This window comes from Acomys russatus, chromosome 30, assembly GCF_903995435.1.
Source record: "Acomys russatus chromosome 30, mAcoRus1.1, whole genome shotgun sequence".
Lineage (NCBI taxonomy): Eukaryota > Metazoa > Chordata > Mammalia > Rodentia > Muridae > Acomys > Acomys russatus.
The window spans coordinates 15,288,094-15,310,996 of record NC_067166.1 but is presented as its reverse complement, the minus strand read 5'-3'; the positions used below and the strand labels follow the sequence as shown (position 1 = coordinate 15,310,996).

General features: G+C 45.3%; 1 protein-coding gene across 2 annotated transcripts in view; it reads right to left on the bottom strand.

Annotated features, from left to right (window-relative positions):
• Nucleotides 1–19,181, bottom strand: part of Lhfpl2 (LHFPL tetraspan subfamily member 2) — a 75,498-nt gene extending 56,317 nt beyond the window's left edge. Inside the window, exon 1 of one of the 2 annotated variants that reach the window (XM_051172420.1) lies at nucleotides 19,118–19,181. The gene's annotated coding sequence lies outside the window, so the exon portion shown is untranslated. The remainder of the gene's footprint in view (nucleotides 1–19,117) is intronic. The other variant, XM_051172421.1, reaches the window with a different exon arrangement.
• Between the last annotated feature and the right edge of the window lie 3,722 nt (nucleotides 19,182–22,903).

Below are 22,903 nucleotides of genomic sequence, written 5' to 3'. Positions count from 1 at the left end.
CTCGTGGACACACACAGGCCATTAGCACACACTGCAAGGCTATGCCACTGCCTCTCATGCTCATGGCTTTTCTAGTGGTGAAGACCACGTACATGCGGCATGAGCTCTCTCGGCTATGCACGGGCCATCTTTGCATGTATGGGTGTGGCTGGAAGGACACTGTTTCAGACTTGATACCCTTAGGGGCTCATAAGAGAAAGAGGAGCACACACGCGTGTGTGTTTGTGTGTGGCATATGGAATTTAGAGGTTAGTACAGCAATCCACGTGGATGAGCTACATCTCTGTAGTACAATGTAGTCCTTTTGGGTACATGTCCAAGAGTGGCAAAGCTGGATCTTTAGGCTTCTGAAGAAACTCCACATTGAGTCCAGCAATGCCTGCATGCTCCCTGGGTGTTCCCTGAGGAGTGCTCCCTGAGTGCTGTCATTTATTAATCTCGGCCATTTTGACTAAGGTAAGATGAAATCTCAAAGCAGTTTAAATTTGCACTTCCCTGATGGCGAAGGAGGTTGAACAAAAATGTTTCTCAGGCTTTTTTGTTTGTTTTGGTTTTGGTTTTTGGTTTTGGAGACAGAGTTTTTCTGTGTAGCCTTGGCTGTCCTGCACTCACTTTGTAGACCAGGCTGGCCTCCAACTCACAGAGATCCACCTGCCTCTGCCTCCCTGAGTGCTGGGATTACAGGCATGTGCCACTACACCTGCCTCTTGGGTTGTTTTCTTGATGTTCAGTTTTTTTTAATTGTTTATATATTTTACATAAGTTCCTTACACAGTGTGACTCACGGCCATAACATTATTTTGTTGCTATTTCATAACTGTACTGTTACAAATCATAGTGTAAACATCTGATATGCTACCATCAAAAGGGTTGAGATCCACAGTTTGGGAACCGCTGCTGCAGACAGTGACCCTCTGTCCGGTATGTACTTGGTGAAGACTTCTTCTCATTCTGTGTTGCTTTGCATGAATGACGGTGTCCTTTGCTGTACAAAGCTTTTCAAGTTTATGACATCCCTTTTATTAATTGTTGATCTGAATGCTGGTGCTACCAGTGTCCTGTTCGTAAAGTCTTTTCCTATGCTACTGAGGTCAAGCCTATCATCCGGATCACTCGACCCTCCTCAGAGGAGCTTCTTGCAGCAGATGGTAATTGACAGAGTTCCACAGCCTGACAGTGTGAGAGACCCTGGAGCACTCGAGTCTTCAGACTCTCTCCTCAAGGCTCAGATCTACGCAGAAGACGAGCCAGAAATACTGTAAGGGCCAACAGTGGAGAGTAACTCCAAGCCGGGCATGGTGTTTCGCGCCCTTAATTCCAGCACTCGGGAGGCAGAGGCAGGCAGATTGATGTGAGTTCGAGGTCATCCTGGTTTACAAAGCGAGTCCAGGACAGTCAAGGCTACACAGAGAAACCCTGTCTCGGAAAAAAGAAAGAAAGAAAGAAGGAAGGAAAGAAAGAAATTAAGTAAGTAAAGTAACTCCAAGGAAACAGTGTCTTCCAAACACAACAAGGCTCAAGCCAAACAAAATCCCAGTGCAGAGAGTGAGACATGGGCACAAAGTCCCACTCCATAGTCAGGAAGCTGTTGGTAACTGGTGTCTGATGGGAAGGGAAACTCAATCTTCTCCATGGAAAAACAGGTGTCCTTCAACCCCACTCCAAGTTAGGCCTCATGGAGCAGTTGGCTAACACAAAACAGACTCCATAGGGTTTTTTGTTTGTTTGTTTGGTTGGTTGTTGTTTGTTTTGGTTTTGTGTTTCCTATATTGTTTTGTTTTCTTGGGCTTTTCTTTTTTGTTTTTGTTTTTTTTAATTTTTGAGAGAGAAAGACATGAAGTTGGGTGAGTAGGGAGGTGGGGGAGAATCTGGGAGGAGTCTGAGGAGGACAAAGAATATGAAAATGTATGAAAATTTTCATCAGTAATTAAAAAATTTTTAAAACCCTAGTGCATAATAAATACATATCTATGGAGTATTCAGCCATGAAGGCGATGTTTCTTACATACTCCTCCTCACAAGGCTCAGGGACCGTAGAGGAAGAAGGAGTGGGAAAATTTTAAGAGCCTAAGGTTGGGGAGGCCTGCAGTGGATGAAACAGGGCCTTCTGGACGACACAACAGGACCGCTGCACTCATGAAGTCAGAGCAGCAGTGGCTGCCTACACAAGGCCTGAGGATGGAGTGGGTAGTGCTCAAGAGGCCTTGCCCACACCCTAGCTGAGGAGAAACTGACAGCTATTGGCTTCTAGAATAAGGTAAGGGGAGTCAGTTTTCTTTAAGGGTGTGGCCCTTAGGTTAACATGTTCCGGTGGATGGCCCCACACGCATGGGGATATGACCAGTACAAATCAGACTTAGTGAGTTATTAAAAAAAAAAAAAAAAAGAGGACACAGACTTGTGAGTGGACAGGGAAGAAGGGCATGGATCAAAGAGGTTTTGGAGAGAGAGTTAAGAGGGTGAATATGACCAAACCACACTGTGTACAGACATGAGATGATCAAAGAAGTAATGGAAATGTTTTTCTTAGCATGAAAACTAACAGTTGCAATACAGCAGACTGTTTAAGGGAATAAAATCAAGCCAAACAAACTCACCCTCACCCCCATCACTCTATGGCCTGTATGACCTCAGGCACATGACTCAACCTCGGAGCCTCTGCACCTCCGTTTTCCTGCCTGTAACAGCACCGTTGTTTCCTTGGATACCCAAAGCATCCTAGGCACGGTGCCCAGAAGACAGAAAGTGCTCAGTAAATGGCACTGTCTATCACAAGATTTTCACAAACACCGGTGTCTGCTGGTTCCTGCTTAAGGCAGAACAAGGAGGGTCACCTGCCCTTACAACCAGAGCAGCCGTTTCTCTTGGCACTGAAAGGTGGCAGTCTGCATATCCTGTTTACACTGGCTGCGAGTTTCCCGGTGACAGAGCGGTGACACAGGAACGTGTATTTGTTTAGTTCTTTGCATTTGCAGCTCCCAAACGCCTGTGGATTGATCTATGTGGGTCTCAGAAATGTAATCGTTAGCTGCCGGGCGGAAGAGGTCTCTCTCTCTTTCTCTCTGTTTGTTTTTACTAGAAGTCAGGCCTCTGAACCTGTGGTTTGCTAACTTCCCTTTTAAGCACGGAAGACTATTCATCAAACAGAATCTGACGAGCAAGCCCAGTTCTGTACATGGAAGGGATGAAAGCAGAGCTGCTCCAATTCAAAAGCAGGGGGCTGCAAAGAGGCCTCTTTCCATGTACCCTCTAAATGTCTTTTTAAAAAAAACCAAATCCCAAACATTCATTTCACCAATAAAGACTCAGGAGCCCATGCTGGGGTGAGAGCCTGTTAGCTCAGAGAGGCAGAGAAAGCATCCAGCCACTTCTCTGCTCAGCTCACATCCTAGAAGGAAAAAGCCCTTCTCCTTCTCCATGAAGTCTTTAAACCCCTTCAACACAATGCCTCTCCTTTCTACTTCCTGTGTGTCTCTTTATCTGTCCTCTGGACTTCCTCTCACTTTCTATGGTTTTTTTTTTTTCTTCCTATGTTAACTCCCTGTCACTTGATTGCTTGCCCTGCCTCTTGACCTATGTTGACTTTATTTAATTCTGTTTACAGAAAGCTCTTGGATTAAAGATGTGTGCTAAGGCTGCACTGCACCACAACTAAAACCAGGTTGTTCCAGTACACAATCTTGGGGTTCACGGTGTGGCCAAGTATCCTGCAACACCTAAATATGCCTCTAGGACCTGGAACATTCTAAAGAACATGCTCAAAAAAACCCACTGATTTAAATCTATAATCTAGCTTGAATCCCATGGCCTATAAACTCCACCCAGCCTGCACTGGGAAGAGTCCTTGCTTTGTCAGTGACACAAAGTTAGAGTCCCCCCAAACCACACCATCATACTCCCTAAACATATCTGATACGGCTGTGGGCGGGGCAGATACACCAACAACCCTTCTTTTCTTTCATTGACTACAAGCTGAGCCATGTCAACCCCCACCAAGCACCCTAGAATCAATGTTTAACGGCCATGCCATTGAAGTCATACACACAGCGTATGACTTACGACGTCCTGAGTACTAGCTTCTCAAGGAGCCATATTCCAATGACAGTTCCTTGTCACCACTAGGTATTGGCATATAGACCAGGGTCGACCCAATCTATCAAAAAAAATCCAAACAGTATTCAATAAAGATGCATTTCTTGGTGGGACAACCATTCCTTATGATGAGTGTGAAGCAGCCACACATGTGAACTGTAACAGGGACAGAAAACTAGACAGCAGTTCAGCATAGGGAGCAGAAAGCTGAAGCAGCTGGGGAAAGTCATTATTACTCCAGAAAACACAAGGCCAGGAGGCAGGCCCCTCCTCCTCAGCCTAATTGCAGCCCAGCGGAAGCATGACAGGGGTTTAAGTGTGGGAATCTAAGAGGCAGAAGGCAGACTTGTTCAGGGTGGTCTGACGGAGACCAGCCAGGAGTGGTGGGGCTGGAGCCAAACTGACAAAGAATCCCAACCAATCGTGAGGAAAAATATTTCCTTCTCAGAAAAAAGGCTGCTCTACCTCCCCAGGGACAGCTGGAAGACTCCCAGCCAGAGTCGTTTGGAGAACAGATTTTACAAAGAGCAACAGGAGGGATCCCAGGGGGGTGTGGGTGGGGGTTTGGCCTGGCCATGACAGAAGACGAAGATTCAAGACCAAGTGGGTCTTTTCCAGTTCCAACTCCCATGATTCCCGGACCTTTCTTGCGTCTTCTCAACTCACCCCAGACAAGCTTGGTGTGAGTCCAACTGCCACTGGGATCCTCTAGCCTGACCGTTTTAGGGCCTGGATATAACTGTGTGGACCTCTCTGGCTGAGGAGACTCAGCCATAGCCTGACTTGCATGTTAGCCAGGGCCACCTGGCCTCAGGCACCAAGAAAACCAGCAGAGGTCATATCCCAGGACCTGGTGCTGCTGGCCCAGACTCTCATTAGCCAGGCCTGGCTACCCATCATGCCCCCTGCTTATCTCTCCATTTCATCAGGCGCCTACTGAAAGCAGCCCTCCGGGAGGCATCTGCTAATCAGCTTAGCTCCTTTGGAGTCATAAATGCTGAAGCCTGCCTTTGAAGGGAACGCTGGGAAAGTCTCACATCCTACAGCTGGACAGCGGACGGCGTGGGTTTCAGTGGGTCGGATATCCGATGAAACCTGCTTATCGAGCTGTGTGAATGAGCTATAAAGTCACTCTGTCAGGTAGCTGCCCCTGGGAAGTCCCCTCTTGCCTTTCCCAATCAGAAGGAGCTCAACTTTGCTGGGTCACTCATTCTGGGTATAAGCATCTCCCCCCCCCCCCCCACTGTTCATTACATGCCAAACATATTATGTTTTTGTTAACTATTCACTAAACTTGGGTTTCTGGAAAATCCCTGTCTAGAAATTTACTGTAACGAAAGAGAAGTCTAGAAAGTATCAGATTAGACTTTTGAAACTCATTTTTCCCCGTGTCTGACTTTAGAATTCTTGGCAGGTGCTATCACTTATGTCAGGATATCTATTAACCGCTTTTGTGTAACAAGGTACCTCCAGCACCAGTGGCTGCAGACAGCAGTGATTTACCATCTCTCTGGGTTGGCCGTTGCTCTTCTCTAGACTTGCGTCGGCCTTACCATCAGGAAAGTCCACTGTGCTGGAATGCCCAAGGAAGCCTCGATCCTATGCCCACTGTCAGTCTGTTAGCAGGTCCTCCCCATCCCAAGGTTAGCCCACCTCTTTGGTTAAGACTGAGGTCTCAGCTGCCTTTCAAGATGGTAGGAGCAGAGGTTGCCAAGGCCCAGACTCATGTGACAGACACACAGAGATGGGAAGAGCCAAAAAAGAATCTGTGACCATTTACAAACGAAAGCCTTGTCAGTCTTCCCCTACTGTGCCCCAATGACATGAGTTGTGGGATGTGGCCACTGTCTGTCCCCCTCTGAGAGCAAAAGGATCTCAGGACAAAACTGAGTCCCATATCTGATCCTGGAAGAGCCATGCACACATGCTGAAATAAAAATCCTGTCTGCTTCGTTCAGCCATTAACAGATACATTTACAGAAACAAGGGAGCCACTGTCCTGGAACACTTTTTTGGAGAGCCTGGTCAGGAAGTCTAGCCTCTTAGAGCTGTTGTATGTTAGCTGATGTGGTCTTGCTCTCTTCTGAGCACATGTGTCTCAGGTACCTTCCACCTCAGGGAGAAGGCTCCAGAACCTGGCAAGTCCTTAACTGAAATCCTTGACACAGATCGCCACACCACAGCTCTCTTGGGTACTCAGACACGAAGAAAAATGTTCCCAAATTTGTATTCACAAAAATTCAAGGCCTTTTTTTTTAAGGTTATAGTATGTCTGAATACCAAAAGAAGGATTAATTCTTGGGCTGGAGAGATGGCTCAGAGGTTAAGAGCACTGTCTGCTCTTCCAGAGGTTCCGAGTTCAATTCCCAACAACCCATATGGTGGCTCACAGCCATCTATGCCCTTTTCTGACATGTAGGTGTACATGCAGATACAGTGCTCATATGCAAAAATAAATAAATGTTTTAAAAGTATTGATTTTTATAGGATGAATAGCAAAATTCACTGTTTAAATTTCCTAAGTTTAAAACTCCAATAACAACCAAACAACCCACAGCTGAGCAGGAGCCCAGTGACATTTTCCAAAGGGGCTAATCAGCCATTAAAGGACCACTGTATTTCTTACCAGCCTCTTGGCTTGCCAGCCTGTTATCTCTCATACACTTTGCCCCATCTGAAAAAAACTTCTTGTCCATCCTCAGAAGCCGGTTTGTCGATTGGTCCCCTGCAACAGCCACCATGCTGTTGGAAGAATGATTACTGTTCGGGGCATGAGACCATGGTAGACGACGCTAAACCGAATCACGATTTGGATTGTTATCACAAGAGCGCACAAGACCTGAACAGCAAAGGGCAGTTACCTCAAATTCAAGAGCCATGTCCCTGTGCACGGAGGAGGAGGAGGAGGAGGAGGAGGAGGAGGAGGAGGAGGAGGAGGCGGCGGCTGTCTGTACACAGCCAAAGAGCACACTGACTTCCTGGGAGCCAAATCCAAGGATGAGGAAGGCCTTAGTTTACTCTGGCACTCAATCTTACACTGCAAAGAGTGACTGGGAACGGCACATAGGAGGACCTCCTCTCATCTGGCTGTCGGGGCAACTGATCAGAAGAACGAACTATTCTCACATCCACAGTGACGCACTCAAAGACGCAATCATCAGTGGTCACATTACTCAAGGCATTTTCAAGTTTATTTACTTACTTATTTATTTATCTATTTTTGGTGAAGTATTTTTAAGTCTTTCTGTGTTATGAAGTCACCATGGAAGCATATCCTGAAAGCCTAAATGGAATTTCAAAATCTGGAATAAAAGAGAATCTAAAGAGGAATGGGGAATTCCATGGGGGGTGGGGGGGTTTGTGAGGGTTGAGGGTGTTGGGGGGGGGGGGACTCCACACACGATAAAAGAGGAAGTATGGAGTCCTAAGAGGAAAAGCACTGTGAGTGTACCGTTGGGCTAGGAAATAAATAAGGTGGTGGCTTGTTCCACAGAAGTCACTTGGGAGCCTTTGTGAGACTGGATAAACAGAAAATCTTCCGTGCAGTGTTTTGTTTGTTGTCATTCTTGGGCGGAGCCCAGGGGCCAGGGTATGCCAAGCAAGCCCTCTGCTGCTGGGCTATATCCCCAGACCTCTGGGTAATTTTTTAAATCTAAGTAGCCAAGAGAGTTCTGTTTTCCCAAGTGTTGGAAGTGATGGGACTTCACATACCATCCTCAGGGGTCCTGAAAAGGGATCTGGAGGCCCAACTCTTTGCTCCCCCCATTCACTCTGCACCATAGCCCCACATTCTAGATAGCACACACCGAGTCTCTAACCCTAAGGCAGCTAAGTAGCCTGTCAGGTATGCGAAGGTGTGACGCTCTGGGGAAACGGACTGAGCTGGGTGGTGGAATACGAGGGAGGCGACACTGGCAGCAGTGAATTTTGTTCCTGTTCCTCTTTCTGTGTCTTAGGGGATTCTAAGAGCATGCGTGCCGCACAAGCGTGACCAAAAGCACCAACATCAACGGTAAGTGAGAGGCAACTACAACTGAAGAGGTAAGAAAAAATCAGGAATTAATCTTCTGTGCTATTAACACTAAATACAGCTGAGAGATGGCTCAGCTATTAAAAGGGTACAGTACACTGCTCTTGTGGAGGACTCCTGTTCAGTTCTCAGCATCTGTGCCTTACAGCAGCCTGGAGTTCCAGATTCAGGGGACCTAACAGTCTCTTCAGGTACCTTCATGCATGTGGGACTTGGAAATTCATGCAAGCTAATATACATACACATGTTTTTTTTTTTTTTTAAATGTAGATCTCTTAAATATAGCTGAATACTAACAAAACACCAAACTGCTGAGCCTTTCTGGAGAGACAACAATCAGATGGAAAATGTACACCGTGACAGTGTAAATTAATAAACAATATGACTGTGACAGTAATACTGACCACCCTTATGAATATGCCTTCAGGAAAGTACCCACTGCCATACAGATCGCTCACCAGGCACCAGGTACAAAATATGAGTGTCACTATCAAAGGCTTTACCAGGAACTCCGCAGGTGCTCTGGGCTCCACCTTCACTATGTACCTACGTTGTCACAACGGCAGGATGTTTGTCAGAGACGTGGGTATCAGGCAGCCCAAACAGTTCAGCCGTAGGCAGTACGCCTATTTATGTGATCATCTGCACAGGACAGAGGGTGGAAGCGGGGGATCCAGTGCTGGGGACAATCACAGAGGACACAACTGACTTCACCTGCCTCCCTACACCTCCCATCAAAGTCCCCCAAAACCACCGCTTCCTGGACACACTCTGAACTTCCACCCACACTCACCTCTATTTGCTATCCTCCGGCAAAATCTTCAAGGCCCAATTTGTATCCCACAGGTCTGGGATGCCTTCCTCATCTGGTTAACAGTTCCTTCTTCCGGCCTCCACACCCTCTAGGTAACTGGTTTACCACAGTGACACCTCTGTTTACCTGCTCTGGTCCATAAAGAAATCCTCATCTTTAAGGGATACTGGCCTATTCTTTCGCTGCCCCAGCATTACACAACAGGCTACACCACCTAGATATCTATACCCCCCGGTCTTACCCTTTTCTTCTACATGCCAGAAAGGAAATCAGCCAACAGGTTACTGGGAGATACTTCCTATGTTAAGATGGATCTGAAAGGCCTGTACATTAGTGTAACAACAGGGAGTAGAAAAATATGGCGCCGAGGATCCCTTTGAAGGTGCACCGGCAGCACTGGACCCTACCTTCTCCGCTTCCCTAGGAATTTCCCCAAGTCATCAAGTCTGTTTTCAGATTTGGCTGGCCACACATTTCCGACAGATTTTTGTTTTCTTCCAGATCTGAGTGCTTTGGGGAAATGTTGGAATTTCCTTGTGGGTCTCATTATGTCTCTGAAGGCTAGTTAGGGCCGAGGAAATGCCAGCCCCCAATCAGCCTTGTCAGACCAGCGGTTCTATGTGTTAGCCCCAGACTGTGCCCCCATGTGCTGCTGGGGCACAGTCTGTCATTTTGGAGCATCATTTGGACACCTCACAGAGAGTCTCCTTGAAGCATCCTTCACCACTTCAGGACGAGTGACTTTGTATTAAGGAACTCAAGCCACTTGATACAGTGAAGCAGGCAGCCTGCAGGACGCTTCCTTGAGGCATAGAAAATAGTCTCATTCGTGAAAATTGCCACGCTGTGGCCCCATGGAGGGACCTTTCCGTGTCACCGTTACAAACATCCTGACAGCCTTGGGAAGAGAACTGGGATGCCTTGAATCTCTGCGAATTAACTTGTTATGTGTGTTCTAAAGCAGATTGGATTTCAGGGGCTGTTTCCAACTTCATGGTATTCAATTTCCCCTTATTCTTTCCAGCACCACATTTCCAATAAGCCCTTTAAAGAAAATACGAAAACCCTGGGGAAGGATATTTTGCTATCTTAATAAAGTCTTCCAATTCTTAGGAGACAAGTCGGTGTATTTTCATTCTCAAAACTATTAATTTTATTCCCTCAAAGAATCTTAGGAAAATATTTGTCTTTCTTGCTTGAGATCCCTGGGAGGTAAACTGAAAAAAAAAAAAAAAAAAAGAAAAAAACCTCTAGCTAATAATGGATAATTCCAATATGACCAAAACAATACATACTGGAATATGGAAATAATTAAGACCCAAAGAAAAAAATGTTAAGGCCTCAAGGCAAAAGCCTCCTAAGCAGAGAGTGCTGTGAGGGGCTCTTACCTCACTAATGTGCACCAGATATAACTCAAGAGTGTTTTCTGTTTCAAACTAAGCAAGTTGCTTTTTAAAATGTTTCTATAAATGGTAAATTAGTAGTTAAAATTTTTACTTCATATAAAGATTTTGCAAATAGGGCCCAGGGCAGGGTGACTCAGTCTATGAAGTACTTGCCCCTTAACGTGAAGACCTGAGTCCAATCTCGTTTCCAGTGCTCACAGAACAACAAGTTCTTCTCTGGTCTCTTTATCCTGTCCACACTGGCGTTCTCCTCAGTACAGGGCAGTTTTGTGTGAAATTAGCAATTACCAAGCAGACAATACAAATGGAGCTGGAAAACGTGATGAGGTTATGAGTGTCACAGTTACCACTGTCACAAATGACAACTGTGTGTGGTTGAAAGGACACAAGCCATTTCCAAAAGAGAAGTTACAAGCTGCTATTCAGTCTATGAAAGACAAACAAAACATTCAACTTCATTAAAAAAAACAAAAAAAAAACCAAAAATGTAAGTTTGTGAGAGGGTGGAGATCAGAACCCACTAAGCCAGGAGAAGAAACAGAAGACCTATTAATGGCGGCCATGGCCACCATCTCTATTCTTCTCCACCCTCCGCCTGTCACCCAATGGGAGTTTGCCATTTACAGTTTATGGGACAGACTGAGCTGCTGCCTATTTTGAACATAATTTTACTGAAAACACATACATGCAAAAATTAAGATAAGATAGCACACTCCCCTTATATCCAATGTCTTCTTTATAAAACAGACCCCCTCCCCTTTTTGGTTTTTCAAGATAGGGTTTCTCTGTGTAACCTTAGCTGTCCTGAAACTTGCTTTGTAGACCAGGCTGGCTTCAAACTCAGAAATCAGAGATCCGCCTGCCTCTGCCTCCCAAGCACCGGGACTACAGGCGTGTGCCACCACCACCTGGCAACAAATCTTCTTTCATACTACCAACTAAGGCCTACATTTCCTGGAAACATTTTTATAACTGAACAATGCTGTTTTAAAAAGGATATTCAAGCTGGGCGTGGTGGCGCACAACTTTAATCCCAGCCCTCGGGAGGCCTGTTTCTGCTTTACTGTATGAACAAGGGTTATCTGGAGAGTTGGGGATGGACACACACACACACACACACACACACACACACACACACACACACACACACCTGCCAGTTGTAGTCTAAGCACAACGGAAATACCATCAAGGTTGCTGCTTGACTTTAGGAGGTACCTCAGTGTTCTGTGGCTCCAAAGGAGGCTGAAGTGTGACCCTTGGGCAGGCTAAATCTGTCTTTTACCTTGAGATATAGAAATTGTATAAATACACAAACACATGACACAGAAAATCACAGTAGCTAGAGAACAGTGGATCTGTGTGGGGATTCACAGTGAGATTTTTCTTGGCAAAGCCTCCTCACCCCAATGCTTACTAATGTCCAGCTAGAGCCTTCAAAATACCTGATGCCGGTTGTGAATGCCCCCAAACTGGTGACTCTGACTGAATAATGAGGAGCCTGTGGAACCATGTGACGACCACACTACAATCTTCCTAATCTACAGGCACTCCATTACTAGTAAGGGAAAAATGGACTGGACTTCACTCTCTACAGTCACTGACACGGTCTGGGCACAGACATTATCTCTATGTTCCACAAGCAACAAAGGGACCAGCTTGCTCAAGAGGAATCACTCTGGGTTCCTAACATGGGGAGCTGAGACAATCTGAACTGGGGTTCATGTTAAACTACAAGTGTCAGATGCCTGACCCGACATGGCTATGTCCAGAACAACCTGCACCAAAATCAGGTAAAGCTAACAGCACATCCATGATTGCACCACGATTGCCACTTGCACTTGACCTGAGGAGCTTTTACTAGAGGGTTTGACATCTTTGCTTGTGGCATATGGTGAGTGGCTGGCCTGTGGCTTGCGGAATGCTGGTGTTGGGCAAATCTGGACAGACAGTACCACTGAATGACTAGGGGTTAACCCAGTAGAGAGCCCTAGAGAGGGAAAGAGTATAAAATTGTTCCCGTGGTGATGGAACTGGCTCAAATGGAGATGTGGGTGAGATCAATACTTAATTCAGATGAAGTCAGTTTCACTTAGGAAATCATGACAAATTCTCAGAGCAGAGAGGAGATCTGTGGGGCGGGGGTTTAGCAACTTCAGAGGCTTACAATTGCCCTCTGTAGTGGTGAGCGGGGATCTCTTTAAAGAAAAAGAGATACACCACCCTACACTGTGTCTTTTCAGCCCAAGGCCACAAAATAAGAATCTGGCGACGATAACCATTGAAATGTAATATGAATAAATTAATAATAATAAAAAAAAGAATCTGGCGATGGTAGCCAGTTTCATATTAAAATCATTCATATGTTTCATGGTCTCTATGAGAGGATGCCTTTACACTGTCCCTGTGCATAGGTTCAGCCCAGACCGGTCATTTCCTTTTGTTACAGTTTAGATCTGACATGTCCCCAAAAGGATTATGTTTTGAGTGCTGGTCCTCAGCTGGCAGCTACAGAGTCATTAGGAGGTGGGGCCCAGTGAAAGGAAGTCACTGAAGGTGGTCCTCTGAAGGACACGCCTGTCCCCGGTTCCAGCCTGCTCTCTGTCCTGTTTTTCGTGCTGTGAACCGGCTTCTGCCTCACGCTTCTGCTACATGAATGTTGCCATGTCTTCCCGATCACACTGGACTGAAATCTCGGAGATCAGGAGCCTTTGCTTTCTTAGCTCGTTCCCATCAGTATTCTGGTTACACAGGTGAAAATGTAACTAACGGTTTCCTTTCACAGAGCAACTGAAAAAGTCCATCATTAAAGTAAAGAGCTTTCCAGGGCTGGGTGTGGTGGCATATGAGTTTAATTCCTGTACTTTGAGGGGCAGAGGCAGGTAGATCTCTTTGAGTTTGAGGCCAGCTTGGTCTACATAGTCATTTCCAGGCCAACCAGGGCTACATAAAATCCTGTGTCAAAAAAAAAAAAAAAAAAAAAAAAAAAGCAAGGAAGAAAGGGAGGGAGGGAGGGAGGGAAAGAGGGAGGATGGAAGGGAGGGTGGGCCAGCACTCCAGCAGCGAACATGAGCGAACATGCCCTTCAGGTAGAGTGGCAGCAAAAGTGCTGACTTCGGTCAGATTTGCCTGCTTCAATACCTGCAGGCAGTGATGGTTTTTCTTTCAAAGAATTCAATAGTCATCCTCAATAAAACCGTGTTTGGTTACTATCCTTTGTTGAAATCTACAGCATCCCTGTGCATAATCCCATCAGGTAGGGGCTAAAATCCCCTAAGAACAACTCGTCAGAGCCGGGCATGGTGGCACATGTCTACTCCCAGCACTCAGGGAGGCAGAGGCAGAGGCAGGCGGATCGCTGTTAAGTTTGAGGCCAGCCTGGTCTACAAAGCGAGTCTAGGACAGCCAAGGCTACACAGAGAAACCCTGTCTCAAAAAAACCTGAGAGAGAGAGAGAGAGAGAGAGAGAGAGAGAGAGAGAGAAACTCATCAGATAGAGACCCAGAATACACAGGAGGCCAGGAACCCTGCGATGGCAGGAAGCTGAGATCCTTTGTCACATAGGGTTCCTCTTAAGCCTCCAGCTCCCACAACTGACGCTCACTCCTCGCGGCACTTCATCTACACAAAGACATCATGGCCTTTAGCTCGACGGCTTGTGCTCAACTCCCTTCTCTGCTTGACAGAACCTTCTGGCTTCCCACGATTCTCTAAAACTCATTTTATAGGGCTGGGGACACCGCTCCTTGGTACCTGCTTCACCTGCGTGAGGCCCTGGATTTGACTCTCGAGCCAAACAAAACTCTCTTACGAACTGGAACTTCCATTAAGTCCACTCCATTTCCCAGCATTCGCTGAGCGCATTATCAAGCATCGGGCACAAATGATGGGTGTCCTACATGTATGCACATCACTACCTCTCCATCCGGTCACCAGTCGCCAAGCATCTTGTCACTGAGCACATCCTAAAAGGTTTAGACCTTCCTCTTTAAAAGTTACAGTTTATTAGGCTGGGCATAGTGGCGCTACAATCTCAGCACTAGGGAGGCAGAGGCAGGCGGATCGCTGTGAGTTTTGAGGCCAGCCTCGTCTACAAAGGGAGTCCAGGGCAACCAAAGCTACATAAAGAAACCCTGTCTTGAAAAAAAAAAAGCTACAGTTTATTGAGAAAAGCTACTTTTCATAGACAGAAGGGGAGAGTCCCTGGGAGGCTTTTGTAGCCAGAGGTCCTTATCAAAGAAAAACCAAGTTGTTACCTCAAAGTTAAAAAAGTGGGGGATGGGGACTGGGGAGAGGGCTTTGCAGTTGAAAGCACTGGCTGCTCTTCCAGAGCACACAGGTCTGCTCCTCAGCACCCACACAGTAGCTCAAAATGTCTGTAATTCCAGTTCTGGTGCCCACTTCTAGCCTCCTTGGGTACCAGGCACACACATGGTTCACAGACCTACATGTAGGCAAAAACAAAACAAACACCCAAACATATGAAATAATTAAAAGAAATAAAAGAGAAATCAGAACGCTAAAATGTCTCTGTGTTTCATGATTTTGATATCTTTTTCATACCATGAATATGGTTATTATTATCATGGGAAAGATGTGTTTGGTTCAGCTCACACTTGGTAAAGGAAGGAAGCTGTCACAGTCTCACTTACCAAATAAACACTACTCTACCCTCTTTAACTATTTCCAGATCGATTATGCAAATGACCTCTACACTGTGCAACTGCCAAGTTTAGCACATCAGTAGTGTAACAGCTAAAGTACATGAGGAAAAAATCACCTTTCCAGCTAAGGAAACATTTGTCATGCACTTACAGCTGAGAAGTCAGGTCCCCTTACCCAAGCTGCTAAAGGCGATGAAAGGTTTCTCAGTAAGTGAATTCTCTGTGCTAACTTTTTAAATGATGGGAAATGATTAGTTAGAAATGCAATGTGAGGCCAGGTGTGGTGGCACATGGCTTTAATGCCAGCACTCAGGAGGCAAAGGCAGGCAGATCTCTGTGAGGTCCAGGCCAGCCTGGTCTACAGAGTGAGTTCCAGGACAGCCATGGCTACACAGAGAAACCTTGTCTTGAAAAAAAAAATGCAATGTCTCTGTGGCACAGGCCATTTTCAAGCCACCTTCTATCTATGTAAAAGGTGTGGCCACCACTCACCCCCATTCACTTGGGCCAGCACCAGGCTGAGCACTTTTACCCATCTGGAAGAAAACCCAGAAAGACCACCTCTCACTGTGCCGTCTCCAGAGACAGTGGACCCTGTGTGATTTCCCCTCCGCCTATCCAGATAACCTTCCTTGCATCAAACAAGCCTAACCTGGTACCACAGGCAGCCCAGGAAGCCAGATTCAAACTCAAGGGACTTTAAGCCATGGGCACGTCTCAATAACAAAGATTCCTTCTTCCTGTGACATAGTTATGAGCACAGCTCTAAAGACTGACTAGGTGTTAGCTCCCTATACCCTGCTAGGCACACGTATACCTCCTAGCTGCCTTCCTAGCAGCTGGAGACACAGGGAGAGTCAGACAAGATGTCAAGGGCCCAGCCAAGGTTACACACCTAATTATAAGCAGGGAGTCAAGCCCAGAAAAATTTTTTTAAAGGGCTGCCAATGTAAATCCTCTGATGTTAACCACATACTTGAACTTGCCCTCTTTAAAGACTTCCCCACAATTCCCATAGGATAAGAGAGTAGAACAGAACTGGGACACCTTGCCTCTCTACCAAGTTGGTGTGGAAGATGAGATGTTTGTCCAAAGAGTCTCAGTGAGGGCCTGAGAGAACGGCTTCTCAGCCTCCACATCCACCCACCTCTCCACAGTACCTGGTGTCAGGGAGCAGCCAGGTAAGGACACCTGGACACTGATAAACAGGCCTCCCTCTCCTCCCGTCAACCTCCCAAAGCAGTGAGAAGAGAGAAGTCCTTCTCAAGGTCAGAGGTAGAATGCAGGGGGTCCTGAAACCTGCCTTGGGCACAGAGCCACATGGCCCCTCTACTGGGACCCCAGCCCACATGTGTCCAGTTCGGGGGATGTATGTTGAGCACAGCTGAAGCCCAGCGTCTCCCCAAACTGCAATTGTTTCTTTCTGCTCAAGAGAAGCCTGCTACCGTGTACACACTGTAGGTAATAGGACACAAGGCCACACTTCAACTCAGACGTCCTAAGTTCTGAATGGCTCTTCTTGTCTGACCTGCTTAAGTTTGCCCCGTCGGTCTCAGATGAATTCACAACTAAAACTACCATGATGGACACAGAGGGGGCTGGTTTTATAGGGGGAACTCAAGGACAAACATGACTTGACTCCTCAAGGCACTTCGAAATGGAACTGGCTTTTACCCAGAACAGGATTAAACAAGCCGGCAGCGATCCAGGGTGACATCCCACAATGAGGGCAAATAAGCCACCAGCAGAACACATGGAAAATGTGGGGCACTTAGCCAGGGTTGTCACAGGACTCTTTGCGTAGTGGGCAGCATGGGTCTGGCTTTCATTCCTGGGAACTCAAGCAGACGGCCCCTCTGAAGAGGGTGAAAATACGCTGGTTCCTCACAGCAGAAGACCCCCTCCTGCTGAGCATATTTCCCCCACCCAAACCCCCCACACCCCCCCCCACCCCCCCAGAACGATGATATGAGCAAACATAGACTTCACTGCTAACCCCAGCCCCGCCCTGCCCCGCCCCCATCACTGGCTGACAGGCACTTGACATTCTGGATCTAAAAGGCATGGCACACTGATGTCATAGTCAAATCCTAAGAAAGGGTTATGAACATCTGGTTCAAAAAATTGTGTGCATGGGTGTTACATATATATGTGTCATATATATGTGTCATATATATGTATATATATACACACACCCAGTTATGTACACATACATACATACATACATACATACATACATACATATTTTTGAGACAGGATCTCAAGTAGCCTAGGCTAGCCTCTAACTCATTGTAGCCAAGGATGACCTTGACTCTCTCATCTTCCCTGCCTCCACCTCTTATGATTACAAGTGTATATACGACCACATCTGGTTTAATAATTTTTACTAATGGAAAAATCAGCTTATCCCCTCTCCACTAAATAAATATGGAACAGATATGGAAAGATTAGCAGTATGATAAGGTGCAAACATTTACCCTAACCCGGACACACCGCCTATCTCAGGACAGTCCTTGTTTTCCCATGAGAAGTCTGGTGCTCAAATCACTTCATTACTCATAAGTGTTTGCCATTCTCATTAAAAAGAGTCCAGGTCTCCCAGCGGCACTGCTACTAGAACCTAGTAACACTTGAGAAAGTCAGTAGTGCAAGATGGAACCTGGGAAATACTTCCTTTCTCAAAACCTGTAGACCAAAGCAATGGCTTTTCTACACAGGGGATGGGACTTGTAGGGATGCCCTGTATTAACTCTCTGCATTCAGTAGACCCTACTGCACAGTCATCAGTTGGACTGGCATCTACACCGGGCCCTGGCTCCTTTGATCTAAGCTCACTGCCAAGGTTATAGCACTAATAGGACCCTAAGAGAACATAGGTAAACAGGCCTCTCTCTTCTGAAAAAACAGAACTGAATCAGTGTTTGGAGACAGTTGGTCAACTGCCCATTGCCTTGATTTTTCTGAACGCATGCCGCAGGGGGCTATTCAACCTCTACTGCTAACACTTTCCAAAGGTAACCTCGGTAAATTAAAACCTACTCAACCATTAATCACCTGTGACTGAATCATTTCCAGCTTTCTTTCTGGCAATCCCTCTATATGGAGTGATCATCAAGCAATAAATCTCAGTTATTTAAATTGGCCACGTCTACGTCCCTTTTTCTAAGAGAAATGACACAGGAGTTGAAATGGTCCACAGAGAGGCTAAAAAGGAAAAAAGGCTATTCCTACAACTCAGATCTCTGAAACCTGAGCGGCTGCAGAACAAAGCAGATGAGAACTGAAGAAAAAGAAATCTGAGTATTAAATGCATTCATTCAATGTCAGGATGAGCTCTTCATGGTAATAACTGATGCTACCCAAGTGGTGCATCCAGCCTAGAAAACTAGTGCTCAGCACTCATGTGGTGCTTTGAATGAGAATGGGTCCCATAGGCTCGTATCTTTGAAAGTTTGGTCCCTAGTTGATGGAACTGTTTGGGAAGGATTAGGGGTTTGGCCTGGTTGGAGAAAGTACGTCAGTGGGGGGTCGCTTTTGAGGTTTCAAAAGCTCACACCAGGCCCAGTTGTCTCTCTCTGCCTCCTACTTGCAAATAAGGGATGTGAGCTCTCAGTTGCTGCCGCTGTCATGTCTGCTGCACCATCATGGACTCTAACCCTCTGAAGCTGTAAGCCAATTACATTCTTTCTTTCATAAGTCACCTCGGCGGTGGTGTTTTATCATAGCAAGAGAAAAGTAACTAAGATACCAGGCAAAGTCGCAAAATGTAAAAAGCTAGCCCTTTCTCAAAAAGGCCTCTGACAACAGCAACATCAAGCCAGGCACCATGGCCCCCACTTGTCATCCTAGTACACCTAGGGCTTGGCAGCCAGATTGCTGTGAGTTCCCAGACTACACAGGCTATATAATTAAACCCTGTCTTTTTGAAAGAATTTCTTTGTGTAGCCTCGGCTGTCTTGGACTCACTTTGTAAACCAGGCTAGTCTCAAACTCAAAGAGATCTGTCTGCCTCTGCCTCCCAGAGTTCTGGGATTACAAGGCAGGCATGCGCCACCACTGTCTTGAAAAACAAAACAAAACAAAGGGAAGCAAATAATGAAGACCTTTGATTTACCTACTTATCTCTGCAGCACTGCTGAGAAGTCTGGATGAACAACTTCAGAAAAGCACCACCTAGAGAGACAAACAGAACAAATTGAACAAAACATTAGATACTTGTCTAAAGTACCAAGAAAACCCACCATGGGATTTTATATCTCATTGCAATGTGATGCTTCTTAAAACACTCATCTCCACATCAACAGTGCAACTTGAATTAACAGCACAGCTATTTCATCCTGGGAACAGTAAACCATTAACCCAAAGTCCAACTGACATGTGGAGACAGGGCTAGTGGAGAATGAGTGTGCAGTCCACCGTACACTGATGCACATTCCTTCCTTTCTCCTCACAAAGGGACCAACTTCAAAATGCATATGAAAATAAAACCAATTTATATGTAAGACAAGGCAGTCCTGGAACTCATTTTGTAGATCAGGCTGGCCTCAAACTCAGACATTTGCCTGCCTCTACCTCCTAAGTGCAGGGATTAAAGGCATGTGCTACCACTGCCTCCCGCTTCTGGTCATTGCAGTATTTTTTAAGTAACCTGTAGAGAACGGTAAGCCTAGAAATACATTCAGAAAACATAGATCGCCAAAATATCTGCTCGGCTCTGCTTTGAAACATTAAATATAAATGGAACAATTTTTAAAACAAAAGTATCATACATCCTGTACTTTGAAAATGCATTATTACCTCTTATACTGTTACCATATTATTACAACGTTCCCAGGCAATGATGCTCACTAACAAATGAGGAATCTGTTGTTGAAGAATAGAACTTTCCTGATCACACAAACCCAGGGTTAAGAATTATGCCCTGGCAATATGGTTTTATTCTTGAAGGCTTCCTTTCTAACTCTGCAGAGGAAATGCAGATTTTCGTTCCTAGATAGAAATGTGGCAGTCCTTAATGGAAAATTCTGTTAAATCAAATAGCTGGCATGTAACACTAATCTTTTCTCTTTGCATATCTGAAAGTTATTTCTTCACTGAAAACAAAAAGGTTATGAAGGACTATAATATTGCATAAAAGTAAGTATTTAGAAATTAAAAGAGTTCAAGAAGTATTTAATATATAACCACTAGTGGAGAAAATATACTAACTTCCATGTAAGACTGATTAAACAAAATATTCAACAGTCTCAATTGTACCACTAAACAAGCAAACAGTAAGTCCACATGCCCATAGTCTATAACTAAACTTTTAAATGGGGTTGACAATGAAAATCAGTAATAGTGAGATATAAACACCTACGCTTATATTCTGCTGTAAATGAATATCAGCAGGATGCATGGTAATCCAAACTGTTTCTGAGACTGAAGAGCCAGCAGTGGCTCAAAGGCATCTTTTTCTTAAAAAATCATTTTAGTTGGCCAGAACAATGATTCAATAGTTAAGAGCACAAGCCGCTCTTCTAGAGGACCAGGAATTGATTTCCAGCACCCACAAGGCAGCTCACAAATGCCTATAGCTCCAGGTCCAGTGGGTGCAGTGCCCTCCAAAGAGGCATCTACAGGTACATGCCGCACGTACACACATGCAAGCACAACACCCACGTGCATAAAAATACAAATCTTTTTTAAGGGAACAATTAATTTTAGCTAAGAAATGAATTTGAAAATGCTGTACAATAACCTGGGTTTCATACACTAAAACAATAAATACATAAAAGGATTTTACATCTATGAAGTCCTTAGCTATAATAGGCTTAACTTTTTTTCTTCTTCCTCTTCTTCTTTACTCAATGGCTCTTTGTAAGCTAATTGCAAGCTGCATTCTAAGCATTCCCCGGCATTTTATTAGGGGAAGTCATGGTAAGTCATCACCAGCATGTTTATCAGGATAGGCTTTCTGTGAAACAAACCACTGGGGTTCTCATGAATGGGCCTTTGATAAGTAGAGGCCTTCACCAGCATTTTATACTCCTTAAAATCTAAACGAGGCACGAAAGTACTACAATCTTAGTGCCACTGAAAGTCAAATACGTTTTTTAAATTCCCTCTTTTTATATGTGCTACCAGCCGAGCGCTGGACATGGTTTCCAGACTAAAACAGGGCTAGAGAAGGTGGATACTGCTCCCCACCCACAACTTCCCAAACCCACAAGGCTGGTATGATGCATTCCTAAAGAAGTCCACTTAACCCAAGAGCTCTAAAGGCAAACTGGCAATTAGGAGCAAGTCTTCAGTGTCATGACTAAACTTCCTTGATAAAGCCATATATATATATATATATATATAAATAACAATCAGGAGGCTCAGAAATATCAGTCAAGCCAAGTAAATCTCTAGGTTTACTTGGTAAATAAGATACTGGTATTATTTAAAGAGTTAGTGTAAGAGTGTGTGTGTGTGTGTGTGTGTGTGTGTGTGTGTGTGTAAGTGTATGCCATGTGTGACTATTAAATGGCCACATTTGTAAGTGTATCTCCCTCATTTTCAACATATTTTAAGTTTTGTGTGCATGTATACTTCTTCTGTGTGTAGTTTCTGTGCATTGAATGCAGTGCCTCTTGAGGCCAGAAGAGAATATCAGATGCCCCAGAGTTGGAGTTACAGGAGGCTATGAGTCTGATGTGGGTGGGGGACCTGTAATCACTTCCTCTGCAGGAATGCACATTCTCTTAATTGACAAGCTATTGCTTCAGCTCCTTTTAAGGTGCAATTTTTGCTGGAAAGATGGCAGCGTGGTTAAGGGCACTGTCTGCTCTTCTAGAGGTCCTGAGTTCAATTCTTAGCAACCACATTGGTGGCTCACAACCATCTATACTGGGATCTCATGCCCTCTTCTAGCCTGCAGGTGTACCTGCAGATACAGCACTCAGGCACGTAAAACAAAAAAGACCACACCTAGTAGGGCCACTCCTAGTAGGCCCCTATGGGCCTGGGGGCAGAGGGAGTATTTTTAGCTGGGCACTTGGGAGGCAGAGGCAGGTGGATCTCTGAGTTCGAGGCCAGCCTGGTCCATAAAGCGAATTCAAGGACAGCCAGGGCCATACACAGAAACCATGTCTTGGAAAAACCAAACACACACACACACACATACACACACACACACACACACACACACACACACACACACACACACACGAGACACTAAAAACACAGTGTCATGTAGCTTTCAAAAATTCACAAAAGATAGTGATTACTTAGACATCATATGGCAGGCTCTGTTCTATGCCCTACATAGGAATTAAGTCTTCACAAAAGCCCTGGGAGAGGCACTGGTACAACATCAACATCTCTCTTCAAGATGAGGAACGCAATGGCGATGCTTACAGAACCTTCCAAAAGCTACATACAACTCCAAAGCAGCAGGGTTAAGAGTCAGGTCCAAACCAACTTTCTCATTTAATCCTAAAAGCTCTCGCAGGCAAGAGGAGAAAAGTTCAGCCTCACTTTAGAGTGGAGGAAAAATGCAGTTCTGGGTAGTGCACTCCGGTCCTCCAAGGCACAGCGCTGATCCGCAACAAGATAGCAGGCCACTGTACTCTGTGGCCAGTGCTGGCCTTCGGTATAGATTCTGTGAATCAAAATGCACCCCCCCGCAATGTGGTGAGCGCTTGACGCCTTGGCTTACTGGGAAGGCACTCTGAAACCCTCTCATAGCTTACAGTCACACCCAGGTATCGACGCCATGCCACGTCACCACTTTTTTCATTATCCCACTTGCAACTATGTCTTTGAACTTAATGGATGTTAAAACACAAAGGCTCCTAACAAAACAAATCAAAATAACAACAACGAAACCACAAATATATAAGCTCCTATTAAAAAAAGCAAAAACATATCTGTC